At 40.5% G+C, this 27,055-nt stretch overlaps 1 protein-coding gene and 1 long non-coding RNA gene across 3 annotated transcripts in view; one reads left to right on the top strand and one right to left on the bottom strand.

Moving 5' to 3' along the window:
- stxbp5l (syntaxin binding protein 5L) overlaps nucleotides 1-27,055 on the bottom strand; it is a gene marked incomplete at its 5' end in the record, with an annotated part of 431,930 nt that overhangs the window by 331,800 nt on the left and 73,075 nt on the right. The window lies entirely within an intron of this gene.
- On the top strand, nucleotides 9,525-13,599 carry LOC308307769. 2 transcript variants are annotated; one of them, XR_013963237.1, is made up of 8 exons: nucleotides 9,525-9,725; nucleotides 10,437-10,477; nucleotides 10,894-10,940; nucleotides 11,551-11,624; nucleotides 11,729-11,837; nucleotides 12,435-12,510; nucleotides 13,114-13,190; nucleotides 13,474-13,599. It is a non-coding gene; the product is annotated as an uncharacterized lncRNA (long non-coding RNA). The 2 variants fall into 2 exon arrangements; XR_013963238.1 differs by lacking the exons at nucleotides 9,525-9,725; nucleotides 10,437-10,477 and having other exon boundaries at nucleotides 10,810-10,940.

The raw sequence follows: 27,055 nt of genomic DNA, 5'->3' as shown, positions 1-27,055 counted from the left end.
ATAGGTCAATGACTACAATATGAGCATTCCCTGATATGGGCTTAATATTGATGACATGAGGGATCTCCATATATGGGCTTAATATTGATGACACCAGGGATCTCCATATATGGATATGTCCATGGGCTTTGCCAGATATGGGCTTAATATTGATGATATCAGGGATTTCCATATATGGATATGTCCATGGGCATTGCCAGATATGGGCTTAATATTGATGACACCAGGGATCTCCATATATGGATATGTCCATGGGCATTGCCAGATATGGGCTTAATATTGATGACATGAGGGATCTCCATATATGGATATGTCCATGGGCTTTGCCAGATATGGGCTTAATATTGATGACATCATGGATGTCCATATGGATACATGGGCGTTGCAGGATATGGGCTTAATATTGATGACATCAGGGATCTCCATGCTGCATAAGGGCAAAAAGGGGAGTCCTACATCTTGGTCAGTGAGTCAGAGACTCTGACTCACATGTCACAACAGTTGGTGTGACCGACACACGGACACACAGACAAGATCTGCACGGTTTCAGAGAAACAGCGACCGAAGATCGCAATAACTATTTTCACACTACATATTGGAATGAAAAATGTTGTTCAACATCACGTTTATTCACATTTAATTACGTACAGTGGCTTTCAAATGGCAAGATCAGAGTACATGGAATAAAGTAAATAATGTCTTTTTTGTTTTTGTCACATTCCTAAGACAATAAAGCCTAAAGCCCCCATTGATTCCGGTAGGGGACCCAAAGACACTTTTGGGTCCCCTACCTAGATTTATTATAATCAAATTATTGACTTAGGAATGCGATAATAATAATAATAATAATTATATGTATATATATATATATATATATATATATATATACATATATATATATATACATATATATATATATATATATATATATATATATATACATATATACATATATATATATATATATATATATATATATATATACATATATATATATATATATATATATATATATACATATATACATACATATATACATACATATATATATATATATATATATATATATATATATATATATATAAATACACACACATATATATATATATATATATATATATATATATATATATACACATACATGAATTAGAGTCTCCATGGTGTGAGTAATCAATCATTTTGGGGGTGAAACAAATTTTTCAGTGCAATTACATCATCAATGTCATATGGAGCAAATAACGCAATTCAGAAATGACATAAATAAACAATACATTTTCTTTTTGTAATAGCCTGGGTATTATTTTAGGCTTATGACGTAAGCACGTAAGCGCACGTTAAGCGCACGCAGATAGGCTATTTGAAAACGTCACATCCGCTTCCCTTCATCATCATCATCTTCATCTTCAAACTCCCAACCGCTAACGCTATAACAGCTGTGGACACTGGACTTACTTGGAGTGGAACCGAACGCCGGGTTTATAGAAGCACGCACGGTAAGCTTTTAATTTATTTACTTTTATTGGGAATTCCACATTAAACCAGATATAGACATAGTACGGAAATGCTGTTGATAGAAGTGTAGTATTGCCTAAACGTCTTCTGTTTATTTAGCCAACTTCCACGACCAAAGTTCTGAGAGCACAACCCACGCTCCCTCCATTTAACAACATTTAATACGTTATTTCGTGTTTTAGCGGGCATTTTCGACTAGGTTGTCTCCGACATTAACATTAAAGATTAATATATTCTACTTTGCACACGAATGTTGCGTGCCATAAAACAAGAAGACGAAGCCACAAGCCACAAAGCCTACTTTATATTTTGCACGGCGACGGTGTCGCACGCTGAAAATAACAGATCTTGCGGTGTTATACAAGCTCACAAGGCCGACCACACTATGCACGGAGAGCTTTTAGATCTGCTATGTTCAGCACCGTCGTGCTATGAAGTATAAATGTGTCTTAAACACGCAATTGCACCGTGTTTTGAACTTGCATGGTTCATTTTTTATTAATTAGGGCTTTTGCCACGTTATCATGCAAAGTGGAGGGCCTGTTTATTATGATTTCAGGTTAACCTACAACAATAAAAGAACAATGATGATAAAAAACGTTTTATTTTTACAATGAATAACAGAACAGTAAAGTTGTCAGAGTGATCATTTTAAATGATGCCATAGCATTTCAGTGAATTCACCCCCCCCCCCCCCCCCCCCCCCCTCCCTGTCTACCAGGTAGGCCTACAACATGTACCGCATCATGATTAAGCTGGAAACTACCACACTATCCATTTTACAAGGTATGTTGATATTCAGCTGATTAAATTAATGCATGACAGACCTGAAATAAAATGTGTCCCTTGCGGGTCCATTTGAGGACCCCCACCCCGAAAAGCACTTATAATTGTAGGATTTGAGGCATTACATTTAGTTGAAGCTTGTGGATTGGCTACTTTCATCTTGGCCAATGTTGGACCATTTATAGGTAGTTTGTTTATTACTTTTGATGCACAAGTGGGGTCCATTTGGTTACAGATCAGTAAGGGTCCATTTGTTTCCTACTGTCAATCATTTAGCTGGCGACCACCTTAAAAGGATATTTTACTTTCATAAACAAATATGGGTAATTGTTGTCGACCCATGCTTTTGTGAACACCCCAGACAGTTTTCAAGTTGTTCAACATACTGTGCAGAGCATGACACCGAAGGCTCTGTTCAATTTAGTGAAGTGTTTCTCAACTTTTTTTATTTCAAGGACCCCCATAACAGGTCAAAAAGAAGCCAATGTGGGTCTACTCACTTAGGTTCTCCTCACTCTGAGTTAGACCTATTTACATATTGATATTCATTTGATCAGACACGCCCCTTCCTATTCAATCCCATTACTTAAACCATGGTGGATTAATAGCTGATCTACAAGCTCACAATGTGTCAATGTAGCTATCCATTTGAAGTATTTAAAAAAAAAGTATTGTTCAAAGTGGTAAAAATATTGTTCAAAATGGTAGAAAAGTCTAAGAAGTTAAGCTAAAAAAAAAATAGAAATTGATAAATACTGTATTGAAACACAAAACTAGGTATAAACTAGTCCCCTGGGGGTTTGCACAGTATATGGGGGATTGATTAAATGTAGGGGTGTAGGAGTCTCAGAAGTAATGGTGGAGAACCCAGACGTATCAGTGATTAAGTCATGTCAATGCCCATATTTAGACATTGTTTCATCATGCAGCTGTTACCATGGCGACACTGTTTAGTTTCAGTGCAGACAGAGACGGACAGACATTGGGTAAATTAATAGTTAGTATATTATTGATGTGTTCATTTTGCTTTATATTAGAAGCAGACATGCTTCGCACCCTCACCCAAGAGGATTTGATGGAGGTTTTTCCAGACCAGGCTGACTTTGGCCACATAAAGCGCTTGTGGGCTCTAATTCACCCAGAGGTAATATAGCTGCATTGCTTGGCAAATATCAGTGACAGAGTTTTAAATTGGGTCAGTTATTTACCACTTTGTAAATGTTTTATCTGCTTTACTTAGAATGAGAATCCACGAGACAAATCTGGCCCTGTTGGATCCAGAACGTCTTCCTTCTCTCCAGAGCCACCCAGCAGAACGTCTTATCTCCAGAGGCACCCACGGTAGGAGTGCATCCCGCCACTCCGACATGTCTCCTTTCCGACATGTCTCCATTCCGACACTAACCCTATCTCTAACCCTAACCTGAACCCCCATGGGAGTGTTGCCACTCCGACAATAAGAAGCCAATTTCGGAGTGGCGACATGTCTGAATGGAGAGAGCCTCCCCCACGATAATTATGTAACTTTGAAAAAAAGAAAAAAAAGAGCAGATCTACATGCTACAATTAAAATCTAACGCGTCAAATCATATTGGGACATGGGTCCAAAAATACATTTCAGTCTTGGGATTTATTTTTGCTTTTACCTCTACATACAGCAGTTGTTTCAATGTATTTTTTTAGGTTAAAGATGAGCTGCGTCAGATCTTGGCAAAGGATAACCCTAACTTCACTGAAGCCAAGAAGAGGTGGGATAGCTTCTGCTGCCAGGTCCAGTTCTACGCTGCCTGGAAGAAGGCAAGCACCGTTTCCTCTGGATGGACGTAAGTGATTTTGCTCTCATCCACTCGTCCTAGACAAGTCACCCTCCTGGCACCCAAAATGTGTAATATCTCCCTGTTGCTCTTAGAATTACAGACCCACTCTCTAGGTTCTGCCGTGGTCTGAAGACTCACCTCTTCAGACTCCATCATAGCCCATAGCACCTGCTCTTTGACCTTAACTATAAGTTGGATTGCATTTTTGTTTACTTTAGTTTTTTTCTTAGATTACAATGAGTTTGATGTATTGATCTTGATGGATTGATGTATTTACCTTGCTTAATGTATGTCGCTCTGGATTAAGAGCGTCAGCTAAACGCCTAAATTGTTTACAGTAGTACATTTTTGAGTAAACACTGAGTGAATAGATTTACTAAGCACTTGTATTTCTGTCTCAGTTGAATTTGCTATAGGGATAATCAAGGCACCCTGTTTCCCTCCAGCTCGCCACCACCAAAGGAGCTGAGAGGACCCAGTGAAGCGTTGCTCCACATCCTTGAGGTAGGAGTGTCACACCAATTAGACAAAATAGCTGATCTACAAGCTCAAAACATGTCAGTGTGGTACGTTTTATGCTTGTATATCTGCTATTCTTTTTTATTTTTATTGGAATTCTGAAAAGTGTATTTTTAATGCATTTATGCAAGGTTTATTAACTTAAATTAACTTAACTACAAATACATTGGACTTAAAAGAATACTGAAATCAATACTATATCTGTTTTCTGTTATTAAGTGACAAGTCGGTTTGCCAGTTGCCCATTTATGTTTACTGAAAACATTTCTATATTGTTTTTCTTTGTTTTGCTGTAGCCATCTGAAGACCCAAATCTCTACCTCCAGAAGTGACCCCTCCAGAGCCCTGTCCTGATCCTGGATAGGCCCCGCTGTTTGGTTGCTGTGGGGAACACTCCCATCACCATCTTTCCAGAGGAGCAGCTGATTGACGGTCTGATCTATTTACTTGGCTATTACGACACCTTGCATCTCCCGTACCCCAAGTGCGTGGCTACACTCCTGTCTGTCGTGCAGACAGAAATATTATGTGATGACATACATGACCGTGACACCACTCCATCCTACAAAAAGCCTTAGCACAGTGGAAGACTTCTGTTGATGGGAAGTAGTGAGGTGCTAGTGAAGTGCAATAACAGATGCTGTATTTTTTATTTGTTTTTATTTATTTTATTTGTTGATGTAAAGTAGAGGTGCTTGTAAAGTACACTACCAGGTGCTGTAATGTCAAGTTAACACACAAATCCATTCATTCAAGGAGTTATTGTTTTTAGATATATTTCTAAGCCAATAATTTGACCCGGTCAAATTATAAGCCTGTGAACTGATAATCTTCAATGTTGTCATGCCAATTTAAGCACAGAGCCTATTGCAGCCTATTGCATGATCAAAATAACAACCTGTAGTATAATGTAAACCTATCACTTCACTTGCATGTTTAAGATCCTTGAAGCAAGGATATGCTTCAAGGATCTTTGCAGGCCTGTCTTCCTCGTGCAGTGTTTCATCACTGTCTATGAAGGCCCTCCTGGCATCGAGCTCCAGCAGTTGTGCCACGTCCCTCTGGTTTGGTTTAGGCCTTTTTAGCAATTCCTGAAGCGTCTTGTAATGCCTGGCCTGTGCTTCACGGCTGTCTTCGTCAGAGTCAACCTCCACTAGTTGACTCTCCTCCGCTAAAATCGAGAACACAATACACAAACCATGGTTATAGGTTTGGAGTCTCCCAAAAAAGAAAACATAGAGGCAGAGTGAAATATTTACATTATACTACAGGTTGTTATTCTGAACAAGCAATAGGCTGAAATAGGCTCTGTGCTTAAATTAGCATGATAACATTGAAGATATCATCAGTTCACAGGCCTAGTAGATGCCTGTGAAATTTCACCAGGTCCAATGACCTGGTGAAATTATTAGCTTGGAAATATATTTAAAAAAGAGAACTCCTTAAATGAATGAATTTGTGTTTTAACTGTGCTACACACCTATATTAACATCAGTTATTATGATGGTACTTGGAAAAACATTTTCTGAGGTGGTACCTGGTGTAAGAAGGCTTAGCCTATCAGGTCCATCATCTGGTGCTGGGCTCCCCAAAATCCCCAGAGGTCTCAGTGGTTTGGGACAAAATGATGGTTGAGCCACTGGATTCGTCATCACTGGGAGAAAGGTTGAGGGGACGCCTCGCTTAGGTGTTGGCCCTTGTTGCCATCAAAGTCAATTCGTGTCTGGGCGGGTAGCAGCGCTTCTGTCCATGTTCACTGGCTTGCAGTATCGCAATCATGCTAGTGACTGTATTTCTCACTATGGGGTGTCAAAGATCTCCTGTATTTTTTGCAAAGTTAAAGTGCTGCTGTTATGTTAAAGCTCTGGTACCTTTTGTTGTTAAAGCTCTGGCAGTTTTATTTTTGCTAGTTAAAGTGCTGCTATTATGTTTAAGCTCTGGTACCTTATGTTGTTAAAGCTTTGGTGGTTTTATGTGAAAGCTCTCTAAGTAGTAATCTCTATAGTGTACATATCTACAGTGTTAAGTCAGCAATCTCCAAATTTGGGCCTATCCAGGATCAGAACATACTCTAAGATGTTCTGTCCGTCTGTCATGTCAGTCATCTCTAAATTTGTTAACTGTTTCCGCATGTGGGAGTATCTGATGTGGGCACTGTTTAGTGTCGGTCGTCAGCCATCTCCAAATGCGGGCTGACTTGGCAGCCAAATTCAGCCTGAATCAGATCAGGGCCACATCCAGATTGAAATCTGATCGGTATTAACAACACGTGACCATTAAAACCGATCGGATTCCAGTCTGGATGTGGCCCAGATCTGATTCAGGCTGGATGTGGCTGCACTGTAAATGGTGTCTTAATGACGTCAGTCATCTCCAACTTCTGGCATGTTTCAGCATCTGGCTCTTATGGTAGTGTCAGCATGCATGGCGGATGGACAGACATAGACATTGTGACACTGATCTCTGGTTTGGTTTAGGTCTCTTTATTGTCCAGTGCTGGGAGTGCCCTGACTATGGCAAATTCAACAAAAATAAGTGCTTAGTATGTAAACGGTTTAGGAAAAGTCCTCCCAGCTTCTTTGGTGGTGGTGAGCTGGAGGGAAATAGGGTGCCTTGATTATCCCTATGGTAAATTCAACTGAGACAGAAATAAAAGTGCTTAGCAAATCTATTCACTCAGTGTTTACTCAAAAATGTACTACTGTAAACAATTTGCTGTAACACTCTCACACTTTATTGTTTTATAATAAAGTTTGAGAACATTCATTATGCCTTCATTTCTTTCATACATTTCAGGTTTTGCTTTTTACCGCGTATTTGAGTAGCTTTAGGGTATTTTGGAAAGGGATTAACACTTAAATTTCAAGACCTTTAAAGGAGTAGTTCACCCCCAAAATGACTTTTCTTCTTTTGTTTACTCAACGCCATGGAGACTTGAGTTCAAGAATATATTTGTTTGTATTTGTTGCATTCCTAAGACAAAATCCGATTATTGTAAATTTACCCCCATTGAGTCCGGATGGGGACCCGAATGGATTTGGGTCGCAATAGAAAATTCATTTTGAGGTGAACTACTCCTTTAATGGCTAGTTATTAGTCTATTTGACTTGGTACAGTGCTTGAAAGGGGATTTTGCCACCTATTTCAAGACCTTTAATGGCTAGTTATCAGTCTTTTTGACTTAAATATAGTGCTTGGAATGAGTCTGAAAAACTTATTTGAAGAGGTTTGCCAACTAATTTTGAGTTTCTATGACTTTAATGACTAGTTACGAGTCTATTTAACTTACATTTAGTGCTTGGAATGAGTCTGAAAAACTTATTTGAAGAAGTTTGCCAACTAATTTTGAGTTTCTATGACTTAAATGGGTAGTTATGAGTCTATTTGACTTAAATATATTGCTTGGAATGAGTCTGAAAAACGTATTTGAAGAGGTTTGCCAACTCATTTTGAGTTTATATGACTTAATTAATTACTTGGAATGCGGTTTAATTCACTTAATTAAAGAATTCCCAAGTTCCGTAAAGCCTAGATATATTTTCTTATTTCAACAATTCTTACCAGGTATAATTTTCTTACCCCACTGGCAGATAGTTTTGCTTGTTTTTAGTCGATTTACATTCAAAAACATATTTTTTTTCTTAAATTTAGAGGGGGGTTTTTTGCAGTGTAACTCATAGAGTGTACAAATGGAACCAAAATGGACCCATTAACATTGATTTTACAATAAATTGGGGTCTCAGATAGAAATGCCATAAAATGGAGGTCCGTACTTAGACTAATGCATGTCAAACTGGGGTTCTTGCAATTAAAATAGTTGAGAATCACTGCTTGACTCATCAAAATCTTCTCTAATGGAAATGTTTCTTCTTTGAAATGTTTGAGATCCACTACCATACTGTATTCCTCAATGCTTCAGAAGCTTAATATAAAACTATCCTGCTTGAAATGAGTATAATACAATAAAAACATCATCCTGACGTCAACCTGACGTTGGGATAATACGTTGAACAGACGTTGGTTATTGGTTAGTTACCAACACAACCTAAAACCAACCAAATATCAACGTCTGATGATGTTAGACTTCAACGTTATGTGGACGTTAGTAAAATAATGTTGGGCAGACATTGGTTATACAAGCAAATTATCATCTGTAATTAAATCTGATTAAAACACATTTTAATGCCTATCTTTTGGGATATTATAGTTTGGAGGAAACATATGAAAGATGAAGGGAGCCATCTTTGTAGTTACAGAGAGGAACACAATATATGTGTGTTTATGGAAAGCAGTTTGAAAATCAACTACACTGCCCACAATGCAATTGCAAATGCCTGATTGGCTGTGTGTCATGTGACTGTGATGTGGCCAGCTCAGAGTGTATATAAGAGAGTTACGTCACGCTTTGAACTCGCCGCAGACCGGAAGTGGCGTCGCATGGAGCCTGTTCTCATTCTTATCGAGGCTCTGCTGCTCTCCTGCCCGTCCGCCCCCACTATAGCCGAGGTATTTTCAATCACTGGTAAGTAGACGAAATCACGTCTTTTTCACCCTTTTAACGCATTCACGGGCCTCTCGTGAATGTGTGAATGCGTGAATGCGTTAAAAGGGTGAAAAAGACGTGATTTCGTCTACTTACCAGTGATTGAAAATACCTCGGCTATAGTGGGGGCGGACGGGCTGAAGAGCAGCAGAGGCTAGCTAGGAATGAGAAAAGGCTCCATGCGTGCGCAAGTGCGCATGCGTAAGCTTCCCACCATAGAGTAAATAGGCTTTCCACGCTTACTATGGGAGTCGACGTAAGTGACGTAACTCTCTTATATACACTCTGGGCCAGCTACCACTGGCTCTGCTGAGAGCACACCCCCACTTTGAATCCAAACAGCCCACAGCAGTTACATTTGTCACCAACAGCAAGCATTGAGAGCTGCTTGTCTAAAAGTGATTTAAGATAAAACTAAACTAAATAAAATCACTGTTGATTGTTGAACAGGAAGATAGGTTGCTGCCAGTCTATTTGTGGGATTAAATCTACATTATGGAGACTTTTTGCACACAGAGAAGGAGTTTTGGAGCAGGGAGATGACACAGGTATGTAAAGCTATTTTAATTGATTGCTTTTGCTTCCAGTACTTTTTACAACTTCACTATTTACAATTCATACTCCAGTGTTTTCAGCCCTTTTCATGTCAAGGACCCCACAATCCAAAATGACTATTTGGCTGCAGACCCCTTTTAATATGTGACAGGAACCCTCATTCCTGTAAAAAAGTTTCCATTATATAATGTTTCCAAGGTCCATTATTTATTCAGCAGTTAAATAGTGTTATTGTGACAGTAATCATTGCTATTTATATAGTGTTTGTTTAGTAATGTTAGGTTGGTTCCAGCCTTCCAGGTGGTCCCCAGCTAAATGATGGGGAGTTGATAACCAAATGGACCCCTATAGATCTTTTAATTACTGTAAAATCAAACCAAATGTACAAGCTAAATTATTTTTTACACATGATCTGTATTCCTAAATTATTAGGTATGAGACTGAGAGGCTAAATCTCACTAAATGGTGGTCCATGGCTCAAATGCATAATTGACAAACACTGATTTTGTGCCATGGTTCTCAAAGTGGGAGTGGGAGCTAGAAGTGATTAACAGGAGTGTGTGTGTGTGTGTGTGTGTGTGTGTGTGTGTGTGTGTGTGTGTGTGTGTGTGTGTGTGTGTGTGTGTGTGTGTGTGTGTGTGGTACATGGCTCATTTGTAATGTATTTTGTAGTCTTTCAACTTTTGTTTTTCTTCTGTCAACAGAAAATTCCAACGTCGAAAAGAAAACCAGTCTATGCAATATGGTAGGTTAAGTCTCCTCTTACCACCCTTTAGCAAAGTCCTTTTTAATCCAGGAAATCCAGTAGTAATCCACAATAGGAAAATAAAAGGTATCTTCATCCTGTGGTATAATATCCAAGATCCAATATAGAATACAGCATGACTTTTGCATGAGACTTCTCCTTCTCTTCTTACCCTGTACTGCCAAAGCTGCACTTCACAGGTGTTACAAACACGTCTGAATGCCAATCTACTGCAGCCAATCACTGCAGGAACTAGTCAAGTACTAAATAATATACTGTACATGCTCATATTATGCAATGTGTTCTTGTAGATAATTTTGTGATAATTTTGTGTCTAATGCAACATTGTTGTTTGATGGAGTATGATAAAATCTAACCTATTCATTTCCTTTTTCACTCTCTCTCTGTTACATGAGGTGTCTCTGTGGTGGTATGAGGTGATCCTGGGAGCTAAGCCAACCAGGTAATTTACTTAATTAATAATGATTTATTTGAACTGAGAAGCCATTCTACAGCCTCACATTGTGTGTGCTTGTAGATCAGCTATTTTTGTGACTTCGGTCCATTATATCTCCCCTTTAATGATTGAATGATTGCACTCTCCCACAGTAATAAGGAAAAGAAAAAACAACACATGTTGACCATTTTTACACTTTGTTAATTTTAAGCTCAGTGTCAGGGAAGCCCACAATGAGAGTAAATGCCAGCAGAACAATATTGCAAGCCATTTTGGCAAAACCTTGATCGGCGCTACCCACACGTTAGGTTGTGTAGCTCATGCCTCGAATGCCCGATGCTTACAAGCTGTACTTTGTTGTAAAGGTGACGAATCAATGATAAAAATGATATAAAACAATACAAATTGGTATTATTAAAGGGGAGATAATGGACCGAAGTCAAGTTTCCTTTCTTTTTGTGCTGATTTTATTTCCTTTCTCTCTGTGTCTCAGGTGCCGTACGTTGGGTGGCTGCTTGTTCTTGTGACGCAGTGTCCAGTCCTGTCTTATGTGGAAGCAAACATGTATGAACTAGTCACTAGTCTGTTTTCACTTCTCCCTCTCTCTCTCTCTCAGGTGTCTGCTGTGCTTGTCCCGCCTTTCCTTTGGGATAGACATGGTGGTTTCTACTCTTGGGAGATAACAACCAGGTAGTCTGATCATTGTTTTGTACTAAATAGCCAATCTACAAACTGTTGTGCGATGGAAAATTATAACGCTTTGATTGGGTGTCTAACCTCTCTTTCTCTCTCAGGTGGCGTGACGTGTCTGATAGTCCTTTCGGACCTGGTGCCAGTGGTTGACAGGATAGAGGATGGAGAGAGGAGCAACATCTCTGTGATGACCAAGCTTTTAAGACCTTGGTAGGCTTTATATGAGTCACAGTATAAAGTGCATGTTTCAACATGGAAGAAGAGGAGGTTCGCACACTGTTCCAGAGCTCCGGTAAATAGTTATTATTCTATCCTAATAAACTATTTACTGGAGCTCTGGAACAGTGTGTGAACCTCCTCCTTCCATGGTGTGTATATTATATATTCCTTGGTTCGGCACCTGTAAATCTTTGGAGATGTGCTTGCTTCCCTCTCTGCATGTTTCAACATACAATATGAATTAACCCTTGTGTGATGTGGTTTTCAGTGTCTGCATAATTATTTGTTTAATTATTCTAGGCGATGGCCTGTCTGCATGTTTTCATTTTTTCGCAGCTTAACCACTGGAACCCCCTCTTATGACAATGTCATGATATGTGAAAATTATGTGAAAATAAATAAATACAATTTTGCATGAATGTAGCTTATAGACCTGCTGTTGCTGAGCAGATTTGGTGTAGAGGGTTTAAAAAAGCGGACCACCCTGGGCCACCTGATCAACAAGGGATCAAGAGATTATATGCCATGTTTACAAAAGAACCTTACCCTACTATATTGTTCACAAAAATGTAATATGTTTTTCTTCAGGCTCTTCGGTAACCACATGAAGGGGGAAAAGGAAGGTGGCTTTGGAGAAGACTGATGTATTTTAGAGCAATACAAGGTAACTTCATGTTGACCAAGGACAGACAATTGGCACACACCAATCTGTAAATAATGTAATTGGGCAAAACATGTCCTTCCCTTTGATACAATGGCAAGTGTCTTTGATTTGGTGTCTAACCCAGGGGGTTTCAAACATTTTTGACTCGGGTCACCTCGCCCCTGTAAATAATATTTTAATCCACAGCACCCTTGAAGTACACTGTAAATATTTTGAATCTTACACCATTGGAGAAATATCAGTTTCCATTAGAACTGACTGAAAATAACTTTATACTTTATGTTTAACCACTTGAACCCCAGCATCCCTATTCTGGGAGGAAGGTTCACCAAAAATAGCCGATCTACAAGCTCACAGCGCGTCGTGACATGTTGTGAGCTTGTAGATCTGCTATTTTTGCAGAAGAGAGTTGGCCGTAGATGGAAAAATAACTCCTCACAAATCAGGTCAGTTTTACTTAGTGAACTGATATTGATGTAGTGATATTGATGATCAGATTATTCTGAGACCCTGGACTGGCATCAAGGCACCCTAGGGTGCAACAGCACCCACTTTAGGAAACCCTGGTCTAACCTATTTCCTTCTTTCTTCTCTCTCTCTTAGCTGGCGTGATGTGTCTGCTTGGGTCCAGTCGTTGAGAGGATGGAGAGAAGAAGCACCTCTGTGACCAAGCTTTTTAAGTAAGTAAGAAGTAATGCACAGCATAACACAGTATAAGGTTTGGGTGTTCTGTGGTTTTCAGTGTCTTACAATTTAATTCTTCTGGGTGAGGGCCTGCTTAACCAACTGAACTCTTGTTATTTTAAGGTTATGAGGGTGAACATGATGTGAAGTTTTCAAGTTTTTGTATGCATTGTGACCTTGTAGACACACCTGTAAATAATTTAATTTGCAAAACATGACAATGTGGTGGTGTAAGGTTATGACAGCATGTTACATATTTTGTATTCTCTTTTTCTACAGATGCCGTCATGACGTTCAACCCAGAAGCAGAGGACAACCTAAAGCAGCAGAGGCGGGAGACACAGGGGAACTGTCCATTTCAAGAGGGACACTATGGACTGATATAACTTGAATTAGTTCTGGTTGGACCTAAAACGTGGTAGCTCACTCGACATGCAGGCAAGAGGAGGCAGCGGGGGACACAAACGCATGCACTCAGAACTGATTGAACTGACACTGTGAATTCTGGGGGATCTTGGTAGTTCTGTTTGGACCTACAGTTTAATCTGGCAACTCACCGGAATACATTTTTTAAATTATTTTTTGTAGTTGTGAACTCACCGGAATATATTTTTTTAAATAATTTTTGTTGTTGTTGTGAACTCACTGGATTATATTTTTTAATTATTATATTTTTGTTGTGAACACACCGGAATATATTTTATTAATAATTTTGTTGTGGGACATATGCAAGTAAAAAGGAAACTGTCTGGAAGTTCTCTCTGAGGTAGGCTGTGCTATTATTTCATGTATTTCTTTATTTGTCCAGTGTTAAGGTAAAAAAAAGGTGAACTGTTATGTTCTTTTCTGGATCAAGCTTAATCAGACCTAGTGACTGCTGTGTGAGCTACCCTCTATTCACTATTCAGTACTTGACACAATTTGGTGTCATACTGTCATATGTCTGGAAGTTGATGTGATGTTAGCGTTGGTTTTCACGCCCTCTGATGTTTTGCATTTCCAACTTTGGTCATTGATGTCAACCTAATGTTGGGTTTTGACAGCAATGCACCTCTTGCTTACATGTCTAACCAACATTGGAGGATGACGTCTTGCCAACGTTGGGTTATGTTCATTTAACCAAATTAGAACTTGTATCCAAATTTGGAGTTGAACCAGTAATCGTCTACATAACATCTGAGATTAACATCAAGCTGACGTTGGAATATGTCAGTCCAATTTTATTCAACTAAAATAACTTTTATCCAACGTTAGGAGACCAACCAAAATTCAATGTCAAGATAACATCAGATGCTTACATCAAATCAATGTTTGCCTTATGACGTCAATCCGATTTACTTTTCAACAAAAATACATTGGGAGTCTAACCTTTAATCAATGTCTACATGACATCAGAGATTGACATCAAACCAATGTTGGGTCATGACGTCAATCAAACTTAAAAACCCAACGTTGGGAGTCTAACCTTTAATCAACGTCTACATAACATTAGAGATTGACATCAAACAAATGTTATGTTATGACGTCAATCAAACTTTGATTTTCAACCAAAATACAACCGGTATCCAACGTTGGAAGTCTAACCTTTAATCAACGTCTAAGTAACATCAGTGATTGACATTAAATCAACGTTAGTTTAAGATGTCAAACCAGCATCAGGTTATGACATCAAACCAACATCGGGTTATGTCGTCTAACCAACGTTAGGTTATGACGTCAGACAAACTTTCTTTTTCAACATCCAACGTTGGGAGTCTAACCTTTAATCAACGTTTACGTAACATCAGAGATTAACATTAAATCAACATTAGTTTAAGATGTCAAACCAACATCAGGTTATGACGTCTAACCAACGTTAGGTCATGATGTCAGACAAACTTTCATTCACAACGAAAATACAACTGGTATCCAATGTTGGGAGTCTAACCTTTAATCAATGTCTATATAACATCAGAGATTAACGTTAAATCGACGTTAGTTTAAGATGTCAAACCAACATCAGGTTACGATGTCTAACCAACGTTAGGTTATGACGTCAGACAAACTTTCATTTACAACGAAAATACAACTGGTATCCAACGATGGGAGTCTAACCTTTAATCAACGTCTATGTAACATCAGAGATTAACGTTAAATCGGCGTTAGTTTAAGATGTCAAACCAACATCAGGTTACGACGTCAAAGCAACATCAGGTTCTGACGTCTAACCAACGTTAGGTTAGGACGTCAGACAAACTTTCATTTACAACCAAAATACAACTGGTATCCAACATTGGGAGTCTAACCTTTAATCAACGTCTATGTAACATCAGAGATTAACGTTAAATCGACGTTAGTTTAAGATGTCAAACCAACATCAGGTTACGACGTCAAAGCAACATCAGGTTCTGACGTCTAACCAACGTTAGGTTAGGACGTCAGACAAACTTTCATTTACAACCAAAATACAACTGGTATCCAACGTTGGGAGTCTAACCTTTAATCAACGTCTATGTATCATCAGAGATTAACGTTGAATCGACGTTAGTTTAAGATGTCAAACCAACATCAGATTACGACGTCAAAGCAACATCAGGTTCTGACGTCTAACCAACGTTAGGTTAGGACGTCAGACAAACTTTCATTTACAACCAAAATCCAATGGTCATCCAACGTTGGAGTACAACGTTGTCCCAACGTTGTACTGACGTCGTGTGCCAGCTGGGTTGAGAGTACAAAATGGTAACCAAATGGTCACATTTTGTTTATGTTTATACGCTCAGCGTTAGATTAACAATGAGGATTTTCTCAGTAATTGAGTTACTGTATCATGCACTCGGTAGGGGTAAAATTAGAGTGCACTGTGCAGTTATGAATGACCTAATATTTCTTTGTCGCTCCAATATATGCTGGCATCCCAGTGCGGTACTTGGTGTTCCCACCTTTGGCACAGAGCTGCCATTACTCTAGTAAACTACCAGCAGTCTAGAGATCCTATTAGGTGTAATTAAATTAAAATGGGATGAGTTTGTTTGCCAAATTATACTAGTGTAGTACGCCGTCATTCCCAGGCGACAGTAGTATCTGTGAAGTCTTGCCCAAAATGATCCCACAACGGACAGCCGGTGCAAATGTGCGCGTAGTTGCATCTTTGCATTGACTTTGCATGCAACCTTGTGTGTGTGTGTGTGTGTATGCATGTGTGAATGTGTGCGTGCGTGCTTGTGGCTGTGTACACAGATTGGCCACGTATGCATATGCATATGTATACATAGGTGTGTATGAACACTTCACTGTGTGATGTTATGCAATATGTTTACACTATTTAGCAATCTGCTAATCATGGCACGCACCCATCTCCGTAGTCACAGCTCGGTCGAGAGCGCAAGAGTCAATATTAGAGTTAGTCATTCGCACACAGTCAGCAAAGGCAATGACATAGTGTGACCACAATGAATAATGATTAACACATGTCATCATGACGACCGATACAGCAAGTCTATCCTCTTGCGTACGGTGTCAGATGAAAAGCGCTTAATTCTGACAGGCTTGTCTGGCTCGCTGACATAAACGTCACCCTTTCACCGTCCATCAGTCAAACTAGCTTCACCCATCCATTGCTGCGCGGTTGCAGCACCTTCTTTACAGCCCAAATAGCAGCATTCAATTGGCTAACGAACGGGCCAATCGCGGGTGCCCAAATGTGCCAGCTTTCTGCCTAGCGACAAGGAGCGTCCGGAGGCAGCACACGCTTCGACTTCAACGGAGTTTCTCAACCTCGTTTGGCCACTGATCCCTGTTTAATTTGATATAAAAATAATAATCACACCCTACTAGGGACCTACACACTAAGTCAAACGTAGGAGCGGTACACAGTATACTATGACAGTGTATAAATGTAACCAAATGGACCCAATCAATCATTTAGCCCCCTGGAACCCCCGGAAGGAGCACTGGGGGTCCCCCGACTTCCAACCTGTCCACTATGTAAATGAATAGTCATGATCGGCTATTTTCGGCAAGTTTGGTGTAGAGGTAAAAAAAAAGAGCAGACCAAGTACAGAGTGAAAGGTCAAGTTAACTAAAAACACGAATCCAACATAGACTGATGACAGTGCTGTCAAACAAGTCTATGAATCTGAAATCTGCATCACAATATGTAGAGGGCGTCCCTGCTTTCTCTCTCTCTCTCAGCTAAGGGGTCCTTGGCCTGAAAACGTTGAAGACCCCTGTCATAGATAGTGGACCCCTGTATGGACCACATACCATTGTACACATCTCCCCTGTACAGCACCCATGCGTTAAAACACCAACACCACCACCGTCTAAGCAGTGCCCCTGACCCTGTTCATTCCAAATAACTGACTGGATGTGAATTCCACAACATTACCATAAACCCATCACGCCCTCTTAAATTGTCATGCATTTGGTCGTACTCACGTCACACAATTAGACACATTTAGACTTGTTTAGACATTTGGACAGAAATGAACACTGTAGGATTTTACATTTTATTGATTCCTAGAAATGTAGTGGCGTCAAGAGTACAATATTTGTCATTGGAAATAATGTAGTAAAGTGTGCAAAAATATCAAATACTCAAGTAAAGTACAGTACTAATTTAAATGTACTTTGTCTAACCCTTTTGTGCCCCACATACCTGTTCTGCAGAAGGAAGTGCACAATACACTGAGGCAATTTCCTAAATTGATGTTTTAAAATCCTACTGCATTCAATCGCAACCGTTTTTCTAACAACTGTTTGGTTAGCGGCATCAAAAGTGAGGGACTATTCCTCATTGTGTTTCAATGGTTTAGACCAGGGGTCATCAACGTTTTCAGTCCAAGGACCCCTTAGTTGAGAGAGAGAGAGATGAAGCAGGGACCCCCACAACCTGTTCATATAGTTTGATTGTTTGACAGCACAATTATCAGTGTATTTTGGATTGTGTTTTCAGATATTTAACCACTTTAACCGTCAATACTTAATAAACTTGACCTTTCACTCTGTACTTAGTCTGCTCTTTTTGAAGCGGTGAAAGCCGCTTCCAAGGAGTGGCTTTGTGTGTCCCCCATGTCCATACATTTCAGTCCAGAAATGTGTGTCCCATGTGTGTCCCCTCATGTCCATATATGGTCATTTCAGTCCAGAATGAACAGGTTTTATCTGTCCCGTACGTCCAGAATATGTGTGTAGTGTCCATCCCGGTCTGATGATTGGATGATTAAAAATGTCCAATGAGACCATACTTTGAGGATTGGTCAAGCTTCACATGACGATTCGGCCCTCCAGATAAAATCATTCGTTCATTCAGAATTCAGAATTCTTAAGCTCTAGAACACATAGAATAAAAGTTCACCGCTTCACTTCGAACCGAGGTTTGATTTTTCCAATACACCAAAGCTGCGAGGCGTTGTGAGCTTGTAGATCTTCTATTTTTGGCAAAATGTCTCCGAATATGGACACTAGGGTTCAAGTGGTTAATATAATATATATATATATATATATATATATATATATATATATATATATATATATATATATATATATATATATATATATAAGATTTGGGGGACCCACTGTAGTAACTCTGAGGACCCCCTAGGGGTCCCGACCCCCTGTTGAAGACCCTTGGTTTGGTTTAGACAAAAGCTGTATGCACAGTATATGTATGTATAAGTATGTATACCAGTAAGACTCCCTAATCGGGAGATAAGCGACCGTTGGTCGCTTATCTCCACAAATATCACAACCTCCACCTCTCACGTCATACGGGTAGCCATAGTTACACCTGGAATGTTGAATCTCCATATATGGAGATAACCTACGCATCACACAAAGTCTGACCTCACCAGCCCATACTTGGGCATGGACGACTTATATCTCCATATACGGAGATGGCCATATGGAGATACGATGACATCACAGAGTCCACAGCTGATGATGTGGCGTGATGTCATACAATACACAAACAAGCCCTATATAAAGGGGCAATTCTCACCAGGGAAGAGAGCATTGCCTGGAATGTTGAATCTCCATATATGGAGATAACCTACGCATCACACAAAGTCTGACCTCACCAGCCCATACTTGGGCATGGACGACTTATATCTCCATATACGGAGATGGCCATATATGGAGATACGATGACATCACAGAGTCCACAGCTGATGATGTGGCGTGATGTCATACAATAAACAAACAAGCCCTATATACTGATGCGGAGATATGAGCAGGGCAAAGGTGTGACGTGTGACGTGTGACCGACCGACCGACCGACCGACCGACCGACGGACGGACGGCCGGTGGAGGTTTTCATAGTAAACTGCTCCCTGACGGTCGCAACTACCAGTAAGACTCCCTAAATCGGGAGATAAGCGACCGTTGGTCGCTTATCTCCACAAATATCACAACCTCCACCTCTCACGTCATACGGGCAGCCATAGTTACACCTGGAATGTTGAATCTCCATATATGGAGATAACCTACGCATCACACAAAGTCTGACCTCACCAGCCCATACTTGGGCATGGACGACTTATATCTCCATATACGGAGATGGCCATATATGGAGATACGATGACATCACAGAGTCCACAGCTGATGATGTGGCGTGATGTCATACAATACACAAACAAGCCCTATATAAAGGGGCAATTCTCACCAGGGAAGAGAGCATTCCCCACTAGCTGAGTATCTTAAGATGGTTGGATGTGATGATAAGCTATAAGCTAACGGTCGCTTATCTCCACAAATATCACAACCTCCACCTCTCACGTCATACGGGCAGCCATAGTTACACCTGGAATGTTGAATCTCCATATATGGAGATAACCTACGCATCACACAAAGTCTGACCTCACCAGCCCATACTTGGGCATGGACGACTTATATCTCCATATACGGAGATGGCCATATATGGAGATACGATGACATCACAGAGTCCACAGCTGATGATGTGGCGTGATGTACAATACACATTGTTACTCTGTGATGTCGCCACATCATCAGCTGTGGACTCTGTGATGTCATCGTATGTGACGTGACGTGTGACGTGTGACCGACCGACCGACCGACCGACCGACCGACCGACGGACGGCCGGTGGAGGTTTTCATAGTAAACTGCTCCCTGACGGTCGCAACAATATGTATGTACGTGGATGGATGGATGGAGTAGCGTCATTCATGAGCTCACTGTCTATCAGCAGAACCTGTGGAAGTGGTGTTTAAGTGTGGCGTCCTCACGTCCCTCCTATTGATTCCACCTCTCTGTTGATATCACACTCACTAACGTTATCAATCACACTCACCCATGCTGAGAGGACTCCACCAGAGGTGTCACACCAAATTCTGGGCCCAGGTTACAAGGATTCACTGTGGGCCCCCCCATGAATGGGATCGCATTATTATGCATTCTTTTTTGCTTTAACCATTGAAAAATAGCAGATATACAAGCTCACAGCGCGCTGCGAGCTTTTAGATCTGCTATTTTTGAAAAGTTGAGAAAATTTGTGCAGGTCTTTCAATATTTTTGACACGATTCTGTAAATGTCTTAAAAACCTATGTTTCTATGTCAGTGGTGCTCAAAACTTTTCATGTAAAGGACCCCCAAATTTATATGTATTTGGCCACGGATCCCCCATCTCAAAATATTTAGTTCCAGGGACCCCCGGGCCAGGAGCAACATTTTAGTTTAGTTTTTTGCTTAAAAAATACATATTCAAAGATTTGCACACAAAAATAGCAGATCTACAAGCTAGATCTGCTATTTTTCAGTAGCTAAAGTATAAAATAATTAAGGCCCCTCCACCTTGGGCCCTGGTAACTCAGTCCCACTTTCCCCCCCAGTGTGACACCCCTGGACTCCACTGTACTTCTATATTGACTGTGTTAGAGGGTGTATCGTGTCTCGCCGTTATCACATTATCTCCTCATTATCGGGGTAATTGCTCTCAATGTCACAGTGCTCGTGTAGCTTGCTGTGTGCAGCAGAGTATTAAATCTGCCCAAACTCATATTTCATTCACTTTGTCCACCTTTTCTTTTTAAGATGCTATCCCGGTACTCAACCTCAATCTAGACGCCAGCACTGAGCTTCAAAATGAAGGACATCGATGTTTTTTTATTAAGATTCATGAAAAGGGGACATTTAACCCGTTGTTCTTTCCCCCCCCCCCCCCCCCCCACTGTGGCTCTGTTGGGTGCCAGCCATCTATAATAGGGTTGTGTGTGTGTGTGTGTGTGTGTGTGTGTGTGTGTGTGTGTGTGTGTGTGTGTGTGTGTGTGTGTGTGTGTGTGTGTGTGTGTGTGTGTGTGTGTGTGTGTGTGTGTGCGCGTGCGTTCGTCTGTCTCTGTGTGTGTCTGTGGGGTTTTCCTGAGCTTTTAGCTATCAAACTGCTCACATGTCCAAAGCTGTTACTTTCCAGGATTCAAAATAAAAACAATTGCAAAAGTAACAGATCTACAAGCTCAAAACGCCTTGCTTCGAGCCGTGATTCAAGCTTGAAGACCTTCTATATTTGAAGCTTTTGTGTGACACTTTAGTATGATCAAGTAGGGCGTTAATTTACCAAAAAAAACTAAACGTTTTCTGCCCAACAACAACGATAAGATAAGACCTTTATTGGTCCAGCGAGGAAAGTTCAGTCGCCAAAAGGTTCCAGAGGTCAACGTGATTTTTTCCAGTAATAATAATTTCTCCAGAACAAGGCTTTGCGACGTGTTTCCTGTAAGAAACTTGCGGTATTAAAGACATCCAATTCATACTCCAGAAGGCACCGGGCTATGTCTAACTGTAATGATTGACTAATGCCCCAAGTCTATGTATGGTCTATTACATTTTGGCAGAAACTTTCAGATTGTAACATTCATATTTCGTCCAAAGGAAGGAGGAGGGGGTGGTGTTGTTGTTAAATGTTTGGCCATTAAACAAGGGGACATCAAGCATCTAGTCAATGTAGTCATTAGAACTCGTTTTTATTAAAGGAGTAGTTCACCCCCAACTTTTTTTCTGTTGATTACTCATGCCATGGAGACTTGAGTTCAATAATATCTTTTTGTATTTGTTGCATTCCTAAGACAAAAATGTGATTATAGTAAAATTACCCCCATTGATTCCGGGACCCAAATGCATGGCACTGGGTGGGGAAACCATCAGGGTAAATTTCCTATCATTTTTTTTTTTTTATCGTATAAATGCAACAAATACAAAAAAATATTATTGAACTCAAGTCTCCATGGCGTGAGTAATCAATAGAAAACGAGAAATATTGGTGGTGAACTACTCCTTTAAACACATGCGTGTCTGGGAATGCCTCTACCTTCAGTATGCAGTAAAAGTCCTCAGTGTTAATTTGTACCTTTGTAACACTGAGGCGTGTGGACCCCCAATGGTCCATTTGGTTCCATTTGTAGAGTTAAATTAACCCATTTAGGCCTAAAATTATTGGATGCTTTAACTAAAAAAAATTGCAGATATACAAGCTCACTGCGCGGCACCGAGTGCCGCGCTGCGAGCATGTAGATCTGCTATTTTTGAAAAGTTGTGAAAATATGTGCAAATCTTTGAATATATGTATTTTTAAAGTGAACGTTTGTAACTGAGATTTTGCTTCTGGGTGGTCCCTGGAACTAGATATTTTGAGATGGGGGTCCATGGCCAAACACATATCATTTTGGGGGTCCTTGACATGAAAAAGTTTGAGAACCACCGACAAAGTAGTCTTTCAAGAACAGACTAACTGAGCTCCAGTTAAGTGAAAAGGACCTTTTCTTTGACGATGGCCAGCCAGATTGCTGACATAGAAACATAGGTTTTTAAAAAAAATCTTAGAAGGATTCAAAAGACATAGAATCAAAATTCTAATTTTCACGATTTTTCAAAAATAGCAGATCTACAAGCTCGCAGCGCGGCACTCGGTGCCGCGCTGTGAGCTTGTATATCTGCTATTTTTCAATAGTTAAAGCATAAAATAATGATACACTATATAGTATACCCGTTCAGACATGATGGACAAATAACATCAAGCCAAGGAACCTCTCTCCCTCCTCCTCCTATCGTGGTTTTATTCCAGGGCCCTTACATTCTAGTGTTGGTATTAGACTGCACCAGCCCCTCAATCCTCTCCCAATCCTGTCTCTTGCGATAACATGTGACACACGTTTCAAATGGCATCCTGGATTTGAGCCAAGACGTAATTCAGAGAAGCCGCTTAGGACTCGAGTGCATGGTACTACAGTAGCTAGCAGCTATACGGTGCATGCAGGCAGCGCGCTATTAGAAGCGTGCCCTATTAAAGCGTCCACCTTTGACTTTTAAGCCTTAAACTCATTCAAACAGCGCTGCTATGACAGTTATTATCCTGCCATTCCGATAAAGAGAGGTCGAGGGTGTGTGTGTGTGTGTGTGTGTGTGTGTGTGTGTGTGTGTGTGTGTGTGTGTGTGTGTGTGTGTGTGTGTGTGTGTGTGTGTGTGTGTGTGTGTGTGTGTGTGTGTGTGTGTTAATGTGAATGCGCAAGTGTTATGGCCAAATGGCCCATAGCCTTATGAGCACTTTGCAATATTGGCAGTCACAGAGCATTGTTATATTGTTGGGACATAATGATAGGGGAAGATGGGTGACCTTGTAGAGAATTCCTGCCACAAACACACATTGATCCATGCTGCAACGCACGCACACACACACACACACACACACACACACACACACACACACACACACACACACACACACACACACACACACACACACACACACACACACACACACACACACACACACACACACACACACACACACACACACACACACACACACAGAGACAGGTTCATTCGCCTGTTGAACCCCATGTGAGACGGTTGTAATGGCCAGTGGATTTACAGTGGTGCCAACACTGTACTGTGATCAACCTGTTGCTTCATTATGTCAGCCCAAGTTCATCACCCGTGCATGGTAACATCCGAGACAGTTTGCCCTCCTGGCCCCCAAGCTGTGGAATAAACTCCCTGTCGCACTTAGAGCAACGGACTCACTCGCTAGCTTTCGCCGTGGACTGAAGACTCACCATTTCAGACTCCACCTAAACCCATAGCACTACTGAAACATTCAATGACCATACATGAAGCTAGTTAGCATTTGTTTTTAGGTTTTTTTAGAATCCTTTTTTCTTTACTGATTGCATTGGTTTTTTAGATTTATATTCATATGCATTTGTTATATTGTTGTTCATGTTTGACATCTTATCTTGTTTATTATAGTGATGTATTATCTGCTTATTGTAAGTCCCTTTGGATTAAAAGCGTCTGCTTAACTGTAAACTGTAACATCTGCACATGGCAAGAGTTCCACAGATAAAATAATAAAATAGCCATAGAAAATAGCCGAAGCTCACAACGCCTCGCAATAGATCGACTTTTTTTCAGAATGTTTTCCTCTTTTCAATTTGGTATCAAAAGGTTCTTAAAGGTGATACACCATGCATTTAAAAAGTATTTATGTCATATTGTTTATGTCCCAAAAAACGTTTTTCAAAAGGTTTGAGGCTAAATTACCACTCCTGAATAGAGAGCCTCTCATTTTAGAATGTCTCTCAGAGCATTTTCAGCTGCAGTACCACCTTTGGCCTGAACTGCCAAAGGCCTGAACTGCCAAATGTTATATTCGTAAATGATGTCTGTAAATGTATATATGTATATATGTTGTTGTTCATTGTTGTATCTCGGTTGGGTTGTAAATGAGTGCTTGCTCTCAATTGTATTTCCGAGTTTAAATAAAGGTAACAAACAAACAAACAAAGCCCTACCTCACCATACCAGAGTGACACACGAAAGCAGTGGAAATAGCAGAACTACAAGCTCACAACGTGTCAAATTAACCGCGGAGGATCAATTTTAGACACACAACCTGACAGCAACAACATATTACGGCGGGCCCTTAAGCAGCACTATAACGTCTACTTACAAAGTATACAATTAATCAATGGATTAATTGAATTTAACGAACGGCCTCATCCTCACCAGTGCACTTTGCGAGATAGATTACAATCCATTGGATATTTATGGCGAAGGAAATAATTCAACAGAGTAAACGCCGGAGGATAAAAACGTTAGTCTAATAGTTTTATAATTCAGCATAACAGTTAATTGGACGTATACCGCTGCTTTTGAAAGACGATGGGGAGGGTGTGTCTGAGTTACCGTTGTTGAGTGAGTGTATTATCGTTATGGCTGGCCCATGCAGTATATTGATATTATATAGGATATGTTTACTCAGCGATAGCCAATATGGATTTGGAGCAAATAGATCGCCAGCGACGGCATTGATGAAATCGATTGAGGAAATCACTGACTCTATAGATGAATATAAATATGTAGCTGGCGTATTTAGAGATCTCAAAAAGCATTTGATACTATTAATCATGAAATATTATTAAGTAATAAAACGGGAAGATAGATAATATTCTAAATGGTTAGTATTTGCAGATGACACATACATTTGTTTTGTTCTGGAACAAATCTACAGGAGCTATTGGACCTGGTCACTTCAGAATTGTGCAAGTTAAAAAGGTGGTTTCATTATACATATATTATATTTATATTAATGTCATATTATCAATATAAAATTCTCAAGGTCCACCAGTGGGCCGTGTCCCACAGGTTGAGATTTGAGAATGGCTGAGCTACAGTAAGGTATGCCATCCATGAATAATCGTGGCGCAACAGAATGTAATCATGTCACACGTGTGTTGATTTCAAGCTTTCAAACAATTAATTTTGACCTTTCGAAGGTGTGACATTCATCTCATAGAGACTGCACAGAAGGAAAGCTCTCACTTTCTCCATGCCTCCATATCTGTCTGTCTCTTTCTCTCATGCATATCTTTCCCATCTCGCTTTCTCTCTCCCTTTATCATTCATTTTCTATCAATCATTCTCTCTCTCTCTCTCTCTGTCTCATTTTGGCTGAGCGTGTGTGTGTGTGTGTGTGTGTGTGTGTGTGTGTGTGTGTGTGTGTGTGTGCGCGTGTGCGTGTGCGCGTGTGTGTGTGTGTGTGTGTGTGTGTGTGTGTGTGTGTGATGAGAAGTGACTGTATCACACTCGGTGTGATTCTATTACCTTGCCTCTTATTGAGAAGGGATTCATTTTCACTGCACAAGGTCACATGGCACAAAGCAAACACACATGCACACACACACACACGCACGCACGCACACACACACACACACACACACACACACACACACACACGCACGCACGCACGCACGCACGCACGCACGCACGCGCGCTAACACACAATGTCACATATTCATACCACTCCCAGACAAGCAAAGGTGTATGAAACAAAGACACACACAGTGGTAGACTCCTGGTCAAATATTCAACTACAAGTGAAAGTTGCTAAAATTGTGCTTGAGTTAAAGTACTGGAGTACTTGCTATTCAAGTATTCAACAGTACAAAGTACAAACAGCTTGCAGATCGCCTATACTTTCGCTATATTTGAAATACAGCAAAAGCACAACATCCATCCATCCATCCATCTTCAACCGCTTATCCGGAATCGGGTCGCAGGGGTAACAGTTCCAACTGAGAAATCCAGATTTCCTTATCCCGAGCAACTTCCTCCACTCCCTGAGGGAGTATACCGAGGCGTTCCCAAGCCAGTTTGGCGATGTAATCCTTCCACCTGGTCTTTGGTCTGCCACGGGGTCTCCTCCCTGCGGGGAGGAGACCCCCGCAGGAGACCCCCGCACCTAGGAAGGTCCCGCAGCGAGGACCTTCCTAGGGAGGCGCTCGGGGGGCATCCGTACTAGATGCCCCAACCATAAGCTCACTCCTTTCCAAGTGTAGGAGCAGCGACATTCGTTGTTGTAATTATAGTTG

This window comes from Nannobrachium achirus (genome assembly GCF_963921795.1).
Source record: "Nannobrachium achirus genome assembly, chromosome: 22".
Classification (NCBI taxonomy): domain Eukaryota; kingdom Metazoa; phylum Chordata; class Actinopteri; order Myctophiformes; family Myctophidae; genus Nannobrachium; species Nannobrachium achirus.
The sequence above is the reverse complement of the archived record's forward strand: the minus strand, read 5'-3'. Positions and strand labels throughout refer to the sequence as shown.